The sequence below is a fragment of the Psittacula echo genome (assembly GCF_963264785.1).
Source record: "Psittacula echo genome assembly, chromosome: 1".
Taxonomy (NCBI): domain Eukaryota; kingdom Metazoa; phylum Chordata; class Aves; order Psittaciformes; family Psittacidae; genus Psittacula; species Psittacula echo.
The window spans coordinates 163,338,524-163,355,424 of record NC_137735.1 but is presented as its reverse complement, the minus strand read 5'-3'; the positions used below and the strand labels follow the sequence as shown (position 1 = coordinate 163,355,424).

Here is a 16,901-nt window from a genome sequence, read left to right as displayed (position 1 = left end):
ATGTATTTAACCTGAAGTATTTGTTATTTCTTATTTATGCTGGGTCCTAAATCTTCAAAATCTCCGCTACAGACAAAGATTCTGCCTTCTGGGATGGCCAAACATCTTGAGCGCAGCTCATTCCTCTGGTTTAACTCCATCACTCTCCTGCCCTTAAATCATATCCTCCTGAAGCTATCCTAGAATCAAAGAATCACAGAATGGTTCAGGTTGGAAAGGTCCTTAAGATCATCCAGCTCCAGTCCCCTGCCATGGGCAGCGACACCTCACACTAGACCACATCACCCAAGGCTCTGTCCAACCTGGCCTTGAACACCACCAGGTATGGAGCATTCACCACTTCTTTGTTCCTGTTCCCTAATGCATAGAGCAAGTGAAATCATGCAGCACCGGGCAAGGCACCATAAACTTCCTGGGTTACTTCTAATTCTGTACTTTAAAAGATTCATTTAAACAGAATAAGGCATAACTGACTCATTTTTGATTCTGAGTCATCCTGAGGCTGTGGATTCCTATGTCAGACTCTCTATACTCTGAAGGTGGTCTCACAATATAGCAATTTCCAAGCAACTTCGGAACCACAACATTCACCAAGCAGGAAAGAGCAACCGGTCACTATCTTCATTCTACACTGAAAATAATCAAGCCTATACAGTAAGAGTTCGGAGCAAACAGAGCAGGTAAACTAAGCCACACTGTTTCACAGGAGATAAAAGCAGGGAAATTCCCCTTCTGGCTTGCACTGTTTCAACTACAGGCCTTGAAATTGGAGAACACAAAACCCCTCCCCAGAGCAGTAAGAGATCAGGGCAACTTCCTTCCCACAGGCCTCTGCTGGGGGCTGCACATGAAAAGCACACAAAGCACATCCTAAATAGGTGCCTGTTCTTGTGTTTTATTCCCTTTTAATATTCTGCAAACCCAAAGACATTGGGTTTATGTAATAATTGCCAATGTATTATTTACTCCACAAGACTGGAATTTAACACCTTAAGGATGCAATCCTTGCAACCTAAGTGCATTCCACCAGCCTGGAATACTCATATTTCTGGGGAACTCCAAAGACCCACAGAATGGTTTGTGTTGGAAGGGACCTTAAAGCTCACCCAGTTCCATCCCCTGCCATGGGCAGGGACACCTTCCACTAGAGCAGCTTGCTCCAAGCCCCTGTGTCCAGCCTGGCCTTGAACACTGCCAGGGATGGGGCAGCCACAGCTTCTCTGGGCACCCTGTGCCAGCGCCTCAGCACCCTCACAGGGAAGAGCTTCTGCCTAAGAGCTCATCTCAGTCTCCCCTCTGGCAGGTTAAAGCCATTCCCCCTTGGCCTGTCCCTGCAGGCCCTTGTCCAAAGCCCCTCTCCAGGTTTCCTGCAGCCCCTTTAGGCACTGGAGCTGCTCTCAGGTCTCCCCTTCAGGAGCCTTCTCTTCTCCAGGCTGCCCCAGCCCAGCTCTCTCAGCCTGGCTCCACAGGAGACACTGGAGTATTTAGCACAGTTTCTGAATCTTGTAATTTTATGAGAATACTCCAACTGCTCTGCATTCTTCTCCCAATTCCTGTTCCCAGAATTACCAGGTTGCGTAACGGATCTGGGGTGCCAATAATGAAACATTTTCTAGTCTCCAAGGTAGCACAGAAATGCCTGAAATTCGGCTGACATTCCTCCCCCCTCCAAAAACCAAACCCTACAAGGCACAGAAAAAGATCTCTGAATGCTATTTATAAATAGGGTCATTAATTACCACGGCAGAAGTTCTTTACTGTGAGGGTGCTGAGGCGCTGGCACAGGGTGCCCAGAGAAGTGGTGAATGCTCCTTCCCTGGCAGTGTTCAAGGCCAGGTTGGACAGAGCCTTGGGTGACATGGTCTAGTGTGAGGTGTCCTTAGGCATGGCAGGGGACTGGAACTGGATGAGCTTGAAGGTCCCTTCCAACACAAACCATTCCATGATTCTACGATTGGAAAACTACTGGCTTAATTGTGCCCAAGCCCTTGGTCAGGAATATTGATAGGTTCCTGCACTCCTGTCAGGTCTTCGATACCAAGGGAAAAGAAAAACAAGGGAAGAACAAAAAGGACTGTTTGGCAGCACAGTTTTCCAACCTTTTCAGTATTACCAGCACCTGATGGAAGCACTAAAACAAGTATGGATGGCTTTAATGAAACACATGAGTTAAACTGACATTTCCTCCCAAGATCGCTGCAGAAAGCACTGTCAGATCAGCGAACAGAGTAAATCCTGCAGAAGCACTTCTCCATGAATGACAGCAAAACACAGCTTTGGCAACTTATTGTTCCAGTTCATTATGACTGGTCCAAAATGACTTTCAGTGGGAGAGTTAATGCTTTTCCTTAGCAAATGCCTACATTAAACATACAAAGGGCATCTTAACTACCTGTTCACAATTAAGAGGATGGTTATATGGTCCACAAGCTTTGTCCAAATACACAAACACATTTTAAAGGAATAATACAAACAGTCAAAAGTCCAAATCCCCTCTAACACTACATATTCGTGTCTTAAAGTTATTGTAAATCAAGAGCAGAAGACAACTGAACCAATGGCTACAATCTAAAAGCTATCAGACAAGCTGGCTGTCCAATTCCGTATCAAAGTTTCTTGTGCTGCTCAGAATGATTTGCCTTTTGACTATATTATAGACATATATAATATAGTATATTATATACTATATAATATATATTATATTATGACTATTATTATAGACAAAGCACTGGGCACCAAGTCATTGTGCCTACCCCTCTATCTATACCTGTATGTATTTCTGGCACTGAGGACAAGTGCCACCGTGTAACCTGCATCCACACGTCCCTGCCAGGATCAAACACAGCCTCCTCCTGTCCTCAGAGTGGATGTAGCTCAGATCACCTGGCCAAGCAGTGTCCTGAGTGTGCTGCAAACTAAGAGTGTGGATGGCCACAGGACACTTCAAACCCACTAAACCTTGTTTCCTTTAACAGTACGGGCACAGCTTGTTTCCAGGTTGAGCACCAACAACTGAACAGCAAATTATGACAAGTAGAGAGAAGTAGAGAAGCTTCAGTATCATCTAGTGCGTGGTTGGTTGCCAGGGTGCTGCTCTCCCAGTTCTTGACCTTTCCCAGAGATCAGACGCAGCTGCTTCACCCCCAACTGTGTTTTGCAGCCTGCCCAAGGCTGCCAAAGCCCAGTCACTCCCCCTGCAAGATCAACTGCTACAGCAGCATCATGTTTACCGAGTGTTTACCACCAAGGAGGGTTCTGCTAAGGGAGGCAAACACCCCCCCGAGACTGAGGGTTTCAAGAGGACACTGAGCTGTATGCAGGTCCTAACCCAGGGAGTTTGCCCCACCAGTAGCCACGGGAGATTCCCAATCCAATCGCTGAAGTAGCACCATCCTCAGGGAAGTTGCAAAAAGAACCAAAAGCCAAAACCAGAAACTAACAACCCACTCCAGGGAGGGATATTCCAGAGTGGGATAATGAAGAGCCCAACTGACTGATACCAACAAATCCCAGCAGAACAAGCAGGCACCTTTAGCCTTTTATGACCTAACATAAAGGGTAAATGAGCAAGGAAAGGCAAATCTGCCATAAAGAAAAAGACGAGTCCTGCAGTGGACTGGATGGCACATACAGAATCACAGAGTGGTTTGGGTTGGAAGGGACCTCAAAGCTCATTCAGTTCCAACCCCCTGCCACGGGCAGGGACACCTTCCACTAGAGCAGCTTGCTCCAAGCCCCTGTGTCCAACCTGGCCTTGAACACTGCCAGGGATGGGGCAGCCACAGCTTCTCTGGGCACCCTGGGCCAGCGCCTCAGCACCCTCACAGGGAAGAGCTTCTGCCTAAGAGCTCATCTCAGTCTCCCCTCTGGCAGGTTAAAGCCATTCCCCTTGGCCTGTCCCTACAGGCCCTTGTCCAAAGCCCCTCTCCAGGTTTCCTGCAGCCCCTTTAGGCACTGGAGCTGCTCTAAGGTCTCCCCTTCAGGAGCCTTCTTTTCTCCATCTGAACATTCCCAGCTCTCTCAGTCTGTCATATGCAGCCCTTAAACCTCAGAGCACTGTTTTCTGCAATAGCAGTTTCATTGTCTACTCACCAAATACCTTCCCAAGCACTGGCACTGCAGGAGTTCCTTTTCCTTCCTTCTCATCCTCTTCATCCTGAGCTCAGCCCCAAAATGTTTTGCACGGGCATGTGATAAAACTAAGTTTAGATCTTTTGTAGAGTAAAAAAATGGATCCAAAATGGACCCCTCTGCAGAATTGAAACCTCCAATTGCAGTTCTGTTCATTTATCTTTCAATACATTTCATGTGCTGCTATTACAGTAACATATGGCAGGGTGTATTTTTTGAAGCTGGAAGATCTTCAAGGAAGAGAAGCAGCATCATTGTACAAAACTGCTCATGTACCAAAGCAAGCTCTTTTCCAAGTGAATTCCACCTAAGAGTTTAGGATGTTAATCCTCTCCTACCAACACAAATACCCCTCCACATTGAGCACAAAGTTGCCTTTGCACAATTATCTTTAGACTGCTTTTCATGGCAGAACATCAAGAAATAACAACTATGAAGGAAGCTGAAGTTCTCCATGAAGATCAATGACGAGAAAAAGAAGAGTAGATCTTACTACTTGCTGTTTATAGAATCACAGAATAGTTAGGGTTGGAAAGGACCTTAAGATCATCCAGTTCCAACCCCCTGCCATGGGCAGGGACACCTCACACTAAACCATGTCACCCAAGGCTCTGTCCAACCTGGCCTTGACCACCACCAAGGATGGAGCATTCACAACTTCCCTGGGCAACCCATTCCAGTGCCTCACCACCCTCTCAGTAAAGAATTTCTTCCTTAGATCCAACCTAAACTTCCCCTGTTTCAGTTTGAACCCGTTACCCCTTGTTCTGTCACTACAGTCCCTGAAGAAGAGTCCATCCCCAGCATCCTTGTAGGCCCCCTTCAGATACTGGAAGGCTGCTCTGAGGTCTCCACGCAGTCTTCTCTTCACCAGGCTGAACAGCCCCAACTTTCTCAGCCTGTCTCCATACGGGAGCTGCTCCAGTCCCCTGATCATCCTCGTGGCCTCCTCTGGACTTGTTCCAACAGTTCCATGTCCTTTTTATGTTGAGGACACCAGAACTGCACGCAATGCTCCAAGTGAGGTCTCACGAGAGCAGAGTAGAGGGGCAGGATCACCTCCTTGAAACTAGTCTGAAACTACTCCAGGCATTAAGAGACTCCCTTGAGCTCTCTGAAAAATGAGCCAGCCAGATGACATTCATCCTAATCCATCTGGATTAGATGGGTATAACCTTTCACAATGAAAGTTAAGTGAGATGAAACCCTCAGGTCCAGAGGGACCAGAGCTCTGAAGAGCTGCAGAGATGGCATTTGCATTACAAGTCTGGGAAGGAGTTACTGTAAACAAGACACATACTGTATCACTGCCAACACCTCAACAGCACTTCAAATCCTGCGTCAAGAGCCTAAAATAGAAGATACTGGAAACGTCCTCCCTGAAATAGGCTCAGGACCCTCCCGAAGGTGAAAACAGACAATGTGAAGGCAGCAAACACAACCCTGATTTCAGTGAGCGCTGAGCAGTCCTCCCTCACATCTGACACACAGTGGAGTAAACCTCTTTTATTTCCAGGCTTCAGTAACAACAACAAACCCTGAGCATGGATGTCAGGGAAGATTTCTGCCTATGGAATGACTATGAGGTCGTTTCCTTGGGAATCATGGGAAGCGCTCAACATCTCACCTACAAGTTACTATAGGTGCTACAGTAACTATGCACTTGTATAGTTACTACAAGCTACAACTCCTTGAATGAGTATTCTCCCAAACCACAGATGATTTGTGTTAATTTATCTTTATTAGCTGAGATTAAGTGAAAATACCCCTTATCTTCAGTGTCCTGAGCCCATTCCTTAGCACCTGTAGTCAATCTATACTTATTTGATGGGAACAAACAAGCACTGTGCTCTCACCACCCTTCAGTCCCCTAGAAAACACTGTCTTTCCCCAAGAGACCAGAGAACATCCCTGTGGAAGCAAACACCTGCATTCAACCCTGGCTCTGGCACTGTCTGGTGGCCACAAGAGCATTCCCAGCCTGCTAGAAACTGAGACAGATGAGCACTAAACCCCAGCTCTACACTGTAATCTACATAGCTTTCAGACCAGAATGCATTCTTGTAGAGGAAGCCACACGCAGGCCAAAAGGGAACAGAAAAAGTTCATTAACCTCAGCCCAAAGGCTGCTTCTGAGTCTGTGTTTGCACTTAGTGGTATTGTCCATTCACCCACACACAAACCTGAGCCTGAGCCTTCTCATAACGCAGAGGGTAAAGCACCACGAAATTTCCAGCCAGTCAGATCAGTCACTTGGATGAACAATCACTAACAACGAACGTGCTAGAAGATACACTCCAAAGGGGCTCGTTTGGGGGGTTTATTGGCTTGGGGATTGGGGTTTTTCTTTGGTAGGGTATTAATAACCCCAGACTGAGACCAACTCATCTTAAAACCCCCAGACCAGCTCAATGGATACACTGCCACTGACCAGACAGGGCAATCAGAATATGGTAACACACAAATGAAACCTGACCTTTGAGGACAGATTTATCTCACCCCATTTCTTCTGGTGAAAATGTTGGGGGTTTCCTCATTCATTTAAGCTCTTCTGGACAACCAGGGTGGAGATGGGCACTTCCAAAGCACAGCCGAGTCCGTTGATCCCATCTTGTCATGGCTATCCCATGCTACTGGAAGAACTGCTCTTTGATAATACTTGCCTCTCTATATCTTTAAAAGAAGTGATTTTTAGAGGTTAAGCACTCCAAAATACCACAGTTTACACAGAGCCTGGCTGGTCACCAATGGATCTGGATCCTCCTGATGGATCCAGGAGCACTGCTGCCATCCCACACCCCAGCTGCACAACCTGAAATAACTATCCCTATTCCTACATTGCCCACACCTCCCAGAGGCCTTGGCTGTGGGATCAACGTGGCGAGAAATGCAGGCAGGACCTGACTACACCTCAAGGTTGGGGATTTTTCCACTGATTTACTTTTAAGAGAGGAAGGAAAACCAGGCAAAGCTGCCTGCCACCCAAACCACACCGAGCTGCTCCTCACAAACACCATTCCCTTTGTGTTTAAGTTTAAATCTCATTTTCATAGAATCATAGAATCAGAATAGTTAGGGTTGGAAAGGACCTTAAGATCATCCAGTTCCAAACCCCCTGCCATGGGCAGGGACACCCCACACTAAACCAAGCCACCCAAGGCCTCATCCAACCTGGCCTTGAACACCGCCAAGGATGGAGCATTCACAACCTCCCTGGGCAACCCATTCCAGTGCCTCACCACCCTCTCAGTAAAGAATTTCTTCCTTAGATCCAACCTAAACTTCCCCTGTTTCAGTTTGAACCCGTTACCCCTTGTCCTGTCACTACAGTCCCTAATGAAGAGTCCATCCCCAGCATCCTTGTAGCCCCCTTCAGACACTGGAAGCTGCTCTGAGGTCTCCACGCAGCCTTCTCTTCTCCAGGCTGAACAGCCCCATCTTTCTCAGCCTGTCTCCATACAGGAGGTGCTCCAGCCCCTGATCATCCTCGTGGCCTCCTCTGGACTTGTTCCAACAGTTCCATGTCCTTTTTATGTTGAGGACACCAGAACTGCACACACTGCTCCAAGTGAGGTCTCACGAGAGCAGAGGGGCAGGAGCACCTGCCCCTTTACCCTTTTATGTCACAAAACTCCCCCTTTGTTTCACCCACAAAGGCACTGCAAGCCTTCTCCTTGCTTTTCACCACACCACAGTGACCCACATCGCCCTTTCTCAAGCACCCCACTGACTGACAACTCTCTACCAAGTGAAAACACCAGTTCCCACGATTGAAACACCAGAATGGGCTTCAATCCACTCAGCTTCAAATGCCTGCTAGGGCTCTATAAGCATTCTGGGTGTCAATCCCCACTTACCAACCTGCAGAAACACAGACAAGAACCCCTCTGACCACAGAGATGCTGACAGTTGGGTGAACCAAACAGCTCTTTCCACAGGCTGAGGGCAGCATCCACCGTTGAACATTCGCCTGGTGCCATTTTGGCTGGTGTAGAACGTTCCAGCTGGATGAGAGCCATAATCCCATATGGAGAAATTCTCTGGTAGGATCCATGTCAGACTGATCTGAGTATCTCAGAGTGCATGAAAGCTCATAAAACTCAAACCCTCCTTCCAAGGCAAGCACAGCAAGGACGGACACAGAACCAAGTTCAACAGGACAGCGAGGCTTCCCAGCTTCAGCCTCAAGTAGAAAATAACACTGTGGCCCCATGCATGGCAGCTGTAAGTGACAAACATCACCTCTGCAGATGTACTACCAGTGACAAACATCACCTTTTGAGATGAAGATGGCTCAACTGCAGGATTTCAGAGGGTCAGATAAGCTCTCAGCATTGGCAGTGTGATGCAAACACTGCATCTTTAAGACACCATTCATTACCCCTTCTTCAAACAGCTCTCAACACCCACAACAGAAGCAAGGCTTGACCCAGTCCTGAACTGTGTGCACCATCTTCACTGCTGGAGAGTGACTACAACGCACTCAAGTTCTCTATTTGAACTACCAGTTTGCTCTATTTTTAGTTACACAGCTAAAGAATCCCTGCTTAAGCAGCGGGTTGGCCAAGATGACCTCTGGTAGAACCCTTCGAACCTCAAGCTTTCTGTGAGCAAGAGAAAAGGAAGCTTCACTAGAGGAAACTGAAAAGAACAGGCAAGAAGGTGAAGGTTTCAGGGGCTGACAGCTTGCTAAAGACCTCGTGTTGCATAGGGAAGAACAGGGAAAGCATAACTTAGAAAGAAAGAAAATGAAACATTAAGCATGCAAAAGGGTGTCCTTCAGAAAGTGAAGTCACAGAAACACAGAATGGTTTGGGTTGGAAAGGACCTTAAGATCATCCAGTTCCAACCCCCTGCCATGGGCAGGGACACCTCACACTAAACCATGGCACCCAAGGCTCTGTCCAACCTGGCCTTGAACACTGCAAGGGATGGGGCAGCCACAGCTTCTCTGGGCACCCTGTGCCAGCGCTTCAGCACCCACACAGGGAAGAGCTTCCGCCTTTTATCTGGGATACCAGGAAAACACAAATCTCAGCAAACTCAATGGATTTGATTTTCCATGGCAGGGTTTTGGAGGGGTGCTGCAGGGGTGGTTCTGTGAGAAGCTGCTAGAAGATTCCCCTATGTTCAATAGATCCAACACCAGCAGCTCCAAGATGGACCCACCACTGGCCAAAGCGGAGCCCAGCAGCGCTGGTGGCAGTGACAATGTATTTAAGAAGGAGGAAGTTGTTGTACAACAGCAACTGCAGCTGGAGAGGAGTGAGAATATGTGAGAGCAACAGCCCTGCAGACCCCATGGTCAGTGAAGCAGGAAGGAGAAGGTGCTCCAGGTGCCAGAACAGAGATTCCCCTGCAGGCCATGGAGGACCCCAAGCCAGAGCAGAGGGATGCCCAAAGGAGGCTGTGTCCCTATGGGAAGCCTGCACTGGATCAGGCTGCTGATAGAACCTGTGGCCCTGTGGAGAGAGAAGCCCACACAGAAGCAGGGGAAGAGTATAAGGAGCTGTACCCTAAGGAGGAAGGAGCAGCAGAGACGTGGAATGAACTGAGCACAACCTCCATTTCCCCATCCCTCTCCACCACTCACGGGGTGGAGGTAAAGAAATTGGGAGTCAAGCCCAGAAGAATGGAGGGGTGGGGGGAAGGTGCTTTTAAGATGCAGTTTTATTTCTCATTACCTTACTCTTATTCAATAGGCAATAAATGAAATAGATTTCCCCAAATTGAGTCTGTTTTGCCCATTACAGCAATTACTGAGTGATCCCTCCCTGCCCTTATTGCAATCCACAAACCTTCTGTTGTATCTTGTCTGCCCTGTCCAGCTCAGGAGAGCAGTGACAGAGCAGCTCTGGTGGGACCTGGTCAACCCACCACAATCATATTTCAGACTAAAACATAAAACATTGAGAACTGATGTGGCAGGAGACAGCTTTACCAAACAAACTGAAAAGTTAGAAGCTTATCAGGAAGTCTGCTGGGCTGATAGGTGATAAAAAGGTACAAGATTCAACAAGTGACAGCCATGGGGAGGGGAAAAAACCTCAAAAACCCTTTCTTTGCCCCAGGAAAACCCAAACGAATTCACCGTTCAGTAAAAGCAGTTCAGGGACCTTCCAGCCTGCAGAGAGGACAAGGAGACGGGATCCTCTTCTTGAGACCTGTTACGTGACAAAGCCCACCATGGATAAACTACCCAGCAGAACACGGATTCAGGCAGATTCCCAAGGAAACCAGAATGCCAACTTAAACAGGGGAAGTTTAGATTGGATCTAAGGAAGAAATTCTTTACTGAGAGGGTGGTGAGGCACTGGAATGGGTTGCCCAGGGAGGTTGTGAATGCTCCATCCTTGGCGGTGTTCAAGGCCAGGTTGGACAGAGCCTTGGGTGGCCTGGTTTAGTGTGGGGTGTCCCTGCCCATGGCAGGGGGGTTGGAACTGGGTGATCTTAAGGTCCTTTCCAACCCTAACTATTCTATGATTCTAAGTGATGGGCTGCAATATGCAGGACACACACAGGAGGACTCTGAAGCAGCTCTGATTAACGGCAAGTCAGCAACAGCTCTTGAAGCAAACTCAGCTGGAGTGCAGGAAGGAGGAAGATCTTATTAATCACCAGTTCATGGACATGCTGAGAACAGAGCTGTTTATACACACACAAAGCAGTAAACTGCTGTACAGGTCTGTAGTTAAGACCTCTCTCATTAAACGTCACAATAAGGATACAGTATGAGGTCTATTAAAGACAAAACATTAAGTGCATCAAAGTAGTTATCCTCAGCCCTTTCCTTCCTGCTAGTTATTATACAGCGTGAGAGAGAGAAAATGGAACATGAAATTCAAGTGCATTAATGCAAGGCTCTGTGTTGAGAGAGAAAAATAGCTGACTCCACATAGAAAATGATGGGTTCCAATTAGTTTTTCCTGATTAGGAAAGACCTTGGAGTCGCTGTAGATAGCTTTCTGGAAGTGCAGTTTTCCCAGGGGTTCGTAACAGGAGCACTGGAAAAGCCAAGAGTGTTTTAGGAGTAATAAGGAAGGGGACAGACACAGCATGAGGAAGCGGCAGGGTGACACTGCACGTTCCCATCCTGAACTCTGCTGGTTTGGACTTCATCATGGAAAGGGGGTAACACAGGGAAAGAACAGGGAAAATGGGGCTTATGGAGCAGCTCGCACATGAGGAGAGATGGAACTGAGCAGATTCCTCAGCCTGGAAAAGAAAGGACTGCAGGGAGATGGGTTTAAACTGAAACAGGGGAACTTCAGGTTAGATATAAAGAAGAAGCTCTTTACTGTGAGGGTGCTGAGGCGCTGGGACAGCTTGCACAGAGAAGTGCTAAATGCTGCATCCCTGGCAGTGTTCAAGGCCAGGCTGAACAGAGCCTTGGGCAACCTGCTTTAGTGTGAGGTGTCCCTGCCCATGGCAGGGGGTCGGAACTGGATGATCTTAAGGTCCTTCCCAACCCTAACCATTCTGTGACTCTGTGAGACTGGATATACAGAAGCACTACATGAGCAAGAGACAAGGTACCACACAAACACCTTGAAACAAGCATTAGCTTTCTTCTCAGGGTGAATACATACCCTGTGTAATGCATAGCTCTTGGACATCAAAGACAATAAAATGGGTTGACACAGGATTAAGCCATGGAAGCAAACACGGGGCTGTGGCTCAGGGCTCCCGAACTGCAGGCTGCTGGAAGGATCCATGACTATGCCATGTGGAGCAGAACAACATTCCCTTTTCCTCCACGCTTCCCGAAGCTGCAGCTACAGGCTACCATCAGAAAGAAAAAGCTTTATGCTACAGGTCCTTTTGATCTGACCCAGTTTCCTTAAAACCACATTAAATGTTTGCTCCATTAATATTAGAGAACAAGTAACAGTTCTATTGCTAAGGTAATTACCTCCACTTCATCATCTAAACCCAGCGCAGATTTAGGATCGTGAGATTTATTCAACTGCTTAATTTCCATTACTTAACATTGTTTTTCTATATACTGGCAATGCAGAGAGACAGATGAAAAGTTAAGTACCAACCACGCTGCTTTTGGAAGAGCTCATAAAATGAAAGTGTTACGCTGTGAATGAAGTGGGTTTGGCCCTTTTAAACATTCAGGCATCCAAACAGGAGAATCCTTTCCCCACCAGATCTTTCTCAAAGGTGAAATTCCAGATCCACAGCCTGATGATGTATCTTACACAGGAAATCATCCATTCCTCCAGCAATTTCTTACTGTAACCCCACATTCCCAGTGAAATGACTACAAATTGAGCTGTGCTCCGTGCAGAAGCAGATGTACCCACTTTTGGCAGGACTCCGTGCCATTTCAGCACTTCATTCCATAGGGATCTGTGCTGGGATCTGCTCCCAGCACCGTTCCATGAATTCAGAAATGACATGAAAAGGGCTCAGCAGTGAGATGACAACGTCTGTTGATGATACGGAGTTATCCACAGTAACAAAGACAATAGATGAGTAGGACAAACTGAGAAAGGACTAGGCATGGATCACTGACTGGACAATACAATACAGCAGTGGAATTCATAAAGCACCTCAAAGTTAAGTGTGAAGCAGGATATCTGGAGATGGGAAAAGTGGTCCTGACTTCACCTATAGGTCAACAGGATCTGAACTGACTCTTAACACGTGGAGATAGTAGACAGGGATGAATTACATCTCTCCCAGTACAAGAAGTGTATTTTAAAAGGAGTTCAGGTTCAAAACCTAACAGAAGAATCTGGTTCCTCACTCAACAGGCTGCTACACCAGTTAAGCTGTGGAACCACGGACAATACACTTCCTAATACTCCTCATGGCTTGAAAGGGAGATTTCACAAGTTTTCAAGACAAGGCCAGTAAACATCATAAAAGAAGACCTCCAGCTCAGTAAATCCAGCTACTACACATCTGGAGACTGAATAACATTAAGAAGGAGGATCCTGTATTCTCATTCCATTCCTGTGCTCTTTAGTTACCCCCCTTTGGCCACTGCTGGCCATTGCTTATCTACTGCTCTAGATGAGTACAAAAGAATCACTGCTCTTCTACAATCATGTTGTCTAACATGGGTATAATATCTCCAAGACCTAAGTGTTAGCACCTCTTCTTGCCTGCTACAAATACCCAAATGTTCATTGTGGATAGCAGCTTAAAGCCACATCCCACCTCTCTACCAGATATGATGCTGTCATTCTTAAGTCTTACTTTTATTTTTAAAAGCAGGAAGAGGAAAAAGACATACAACCTAACACAAGGCATTCAAATCACAAAGGGGGAGATGTGAATAGATTAATACAAGCAATTCTGCTTCTGAAAGTAGTATTTTATTAGTTACTTCATTGATTCCCAAGGCTAAACTGGTCCCAAAATGATGATAAAGCAGACTGACCTTTTCATTCTATTCTGGACTTCCTGAACTACACTGAGAAAGCATATCCAAAATACACAGCAATAATAACTGGTGGGGAGAAAGGTATCTCATAACTAAGCGTCAGGACCATCGCCTAGTAGGCAGTTCTATCCACTGAAACAGCAATGCTGATTTGATGCCCATAAGCCACTCACCCACCTGAGCATGGTAAAACTGTTCTCTCATTTTGAAAGGGTGTTGTAACTGCTGTCACTCATTGCTCTGAGCAGTGACTAGGCACTTGGATGGATACAAACAATACACTGGAGTACAATGTGTTTTACTCAACTTCCATGGTTTTATAGTGCTACTGATAGGCAAAACTAGTGTCTTGTGTTGATGCATCTGGAATATGTTCATTATCACTTTGGAGCAGGTGATTTCAGTTCTCTTCTGGTCTCCAACGAGCCAGAGATGGCTTTAAAAGCCTTAAGATACATAACTTTACATGGTGTCCCAGTGACCAATGTTCCCAGCATCATTCTAGTCCTCTGGGAAAGTGAAAATCAATTCTACAACTGCTAATGGGATGCTTGATGTGTCTGCCCCAAAACCTCCACATGTATAGGGGACAGGGCACCAAAAGGGTCTGATCATTACCAGAGTTCCCTCCTCCACTAACAGGAAGGTGACCTGCTGTCTATCCCTCTTCCCCTGCATTTCCTCTCTGTTTTTACTCTAGGCTCCCCTTGCCAAAAGGAAAACTCCCTTTGAAAAATCCCACCCTGAAAAATCACCTGGATTTCCAAGCAACAAGAAGAAAGTGTTATCTACCCTAGGAAACAGTCCCATCTACTTAGCAATAGGTATTTGAATGGCACTTTCAAACTACCACACTGTAATTGACTCTTTCAATACAGTTGTTCTGACAGTATAGAAACAGAAGAAAAATGGAATCATTGTATTAAATTCAACTGTAGGAGAATCATCCTATCACTATTCCCACTTTTCTCCTTTCAAAAGGACATCAAGCTCCTCAAACATGGAGCATAACATGAATCTTCTGTTACAGAAAGCAGAGTACGAAGAAAATATTACTTTTTATGGGTGCAAACAGCACTAGTTCTAATAGCCAAAGCCACAAAAACTCCTATGCACTCAATCACTCACCGAACAAATCACTGCTCCTCAGCTTCCACTCCCCTTCAGTCCTGTAGAACTTCTCAGGGATTATTACAAGATCACCTATACACAACACTGCACATCAACCCTGTTTTGCCACTGTATTTTCTTTCACACAGGCCAGCTGCCTAAATTTAGCCCTGATGTTTTTATTTCTATTAGGAACTATGTGAACAAACTTCATGTGGCTCTCCAGCATCCTTGATACGGAACCACAGGCTTGTATATGAAGTCTGGAAAAGCTGCCAGGGTAAAATGGCTGAGCTGGGATGAGGAGGAGGAGCATGTGGGTTGTACCAGTAATCAAGTGCAACTCCACTCAGCACGGGAAGCTCTGGATTGGGAATGCAGTGTGGGGAAAAAAGCAGAGATGAGTACTCATATGAGTACTCTAGTTACACACTGGAAGTTTGTGAAGTGTTAGACACTGATGCCATATCAGTGGTCCAGGCTGGACGAGCAATGGGGAGAGAGATGTTCCTTTCCAGAGAGACCTTTTAGAGGTAAGTCGTCCCTTCAAGAGGATCTGGAACAGGTACCTTCAGGGGGCTGGTCACCACCTGCTTCAGCAGTACCTGGAAACTGAAGTTTCATGATTAGAATTTAACCTACAGGATTTGGGGTAAGACATCACAGAGGCAGCTGCATGGACTTATAGGGGTGTCCAAGAGGAAACTTCTCCTCTGCGTATGCTCTTGGGAATCCTGCACTACTTCACATGGAACTGGATGATCTTAAGGTCCTTTCCAACCCTAACTATGCTATGATTGCTACCTGGCTATTACATCAGCCTTACACAAACACACATACATGCTCTTTCACAACTACCCACTTCCATCTCTGAGTTACTCAGGCTTCTTGGAAAGCAAAACGTGTGGAACCACACACACCAGCTACCCCCACTCTACGTGCACCACATCTCAGTTTGTTTCATCCTCACTGTGCTTGGTGCAGACACTCCACCAGCAAACCCCTTTCACATCTGAAACCAGTTTTTGGGAGACAAACACATCCTCCTCAGCTCCATGCTGAAAGGAACTTAACAGCCTGAAGAATTACTTCAAAAAGAAAACCAATTTGGCAGTTCAGCCGTGGTGACAATGAACCAGTGAACTGGAAATGAAGTATTAAGGTTGCAAACTGCGCTTGTAACTCAGCTGGTACCTACAAGTGTAGCTTCTTAGATTCTCTAACAGCTGTAAAGGTGACAGTGGAGAGGTTCTTTTTGTATCCCCTCCAATCACAAAGCTGCCACACACAGCTCCTACTTCTTCTTGGACCCACCGTATCTAAAACACAATGATCCTCTTGTGCTGTGGAAGGGATGGAATGTGAAATCCCATCCACATCCCAACAGAATCCCACAAACATTTTGGCAGTTTCAATTTATTATGTAAAGCCCAGATGGCATCCCAAATATTTCTTCTTCAAAATTTAGAACTTCTTTTTTTGCTCAAAATAAACTACACAAGAGCATCACGCCTCAAATGAATGACACAAAAGCATCAAGCAAGGTATCCAGACTTAACTGAACAGCTATTTGGGCTATGGGAAGAACGCGAATGTGGCTTGCTCCATTTAACTTCACTGTCAGAAATGAAGATTTCCTCCATTCAAATACATTTGAATGACTGGCAGAGAAGGAAGATCCAATAAGCAGATACATCCAGGAACATACTTTGAGGAGAACCCTTCCAGTTAGCTAAAGCCTCACATTGCTATCAACTTCTGGAGCCATGTTTCAAGCTTTCAGAGGCAGACTTGCTCTTTTTGTTGCTGTTATTTTAACAGATTTCCTCTGCTTACCTTTGGGGTTTCTCTATGCAATTTCAGTTCTGAATGTGGGCATGTGGTCTTCAAACTGCTGCTTCTCCAAAGAAGCTAAACCTGATTATCAATGCAGTTTCAACACCAACTTAATTTCTGTGTACCCTTTAAGCTATGGGATAAAGATCGATCCCTGATTCTGACTGCCATTTTGCAGTGAGCCCACTCCTACATTCCTTTTAGATCTATCACTTCCCTGAATGCCAAAAGAAATCTCAGTGTACTTGGCATGAAGGCTGCACTTCCTATATTTATGCTCCCACTAATGTATGCTCCCTTTTAGTCCTTACCAGCTTAAAATCATCCGTGAGGAAAGATGCCATACAGTGCAAAACAGTTCGTGCAACTGTTTCACTGATGCAAAATACTCTTCACCCACGTTACCCTTCCATCAGCACCTTTC

The 16,901-nt window shown here is 46.1% G+C and overlaps 1 protein-coding gene across 24 annotated transcripts in view; it reads right to left on the bottom strand.

The window, feature by feature from the left end:
• The window catches only part of LOC308224887 (uncharacterized protein), a 153,519-nt gene that overhangs the window by 98,275 nt on the left and 38,343 nt on the right, over nucleotides 1-16,901 (bottom strand). The window contains exon 3 of one of the 24 annotated variants that reach the window (XM_080625202.1): nucleotides 15,166-15,253. The exons of the other annotated variants lie outside the window; for them this stretch is intronic. The gene's annotated coding sequence lies outside the window, so the exon portion shown is untranslated. The remainder of the gene's footprint in view (nucleotides 1-15,165; nucleotides 15,254-16,901) is intronic. 24 annotated transcript variants of the gene reach the window in all.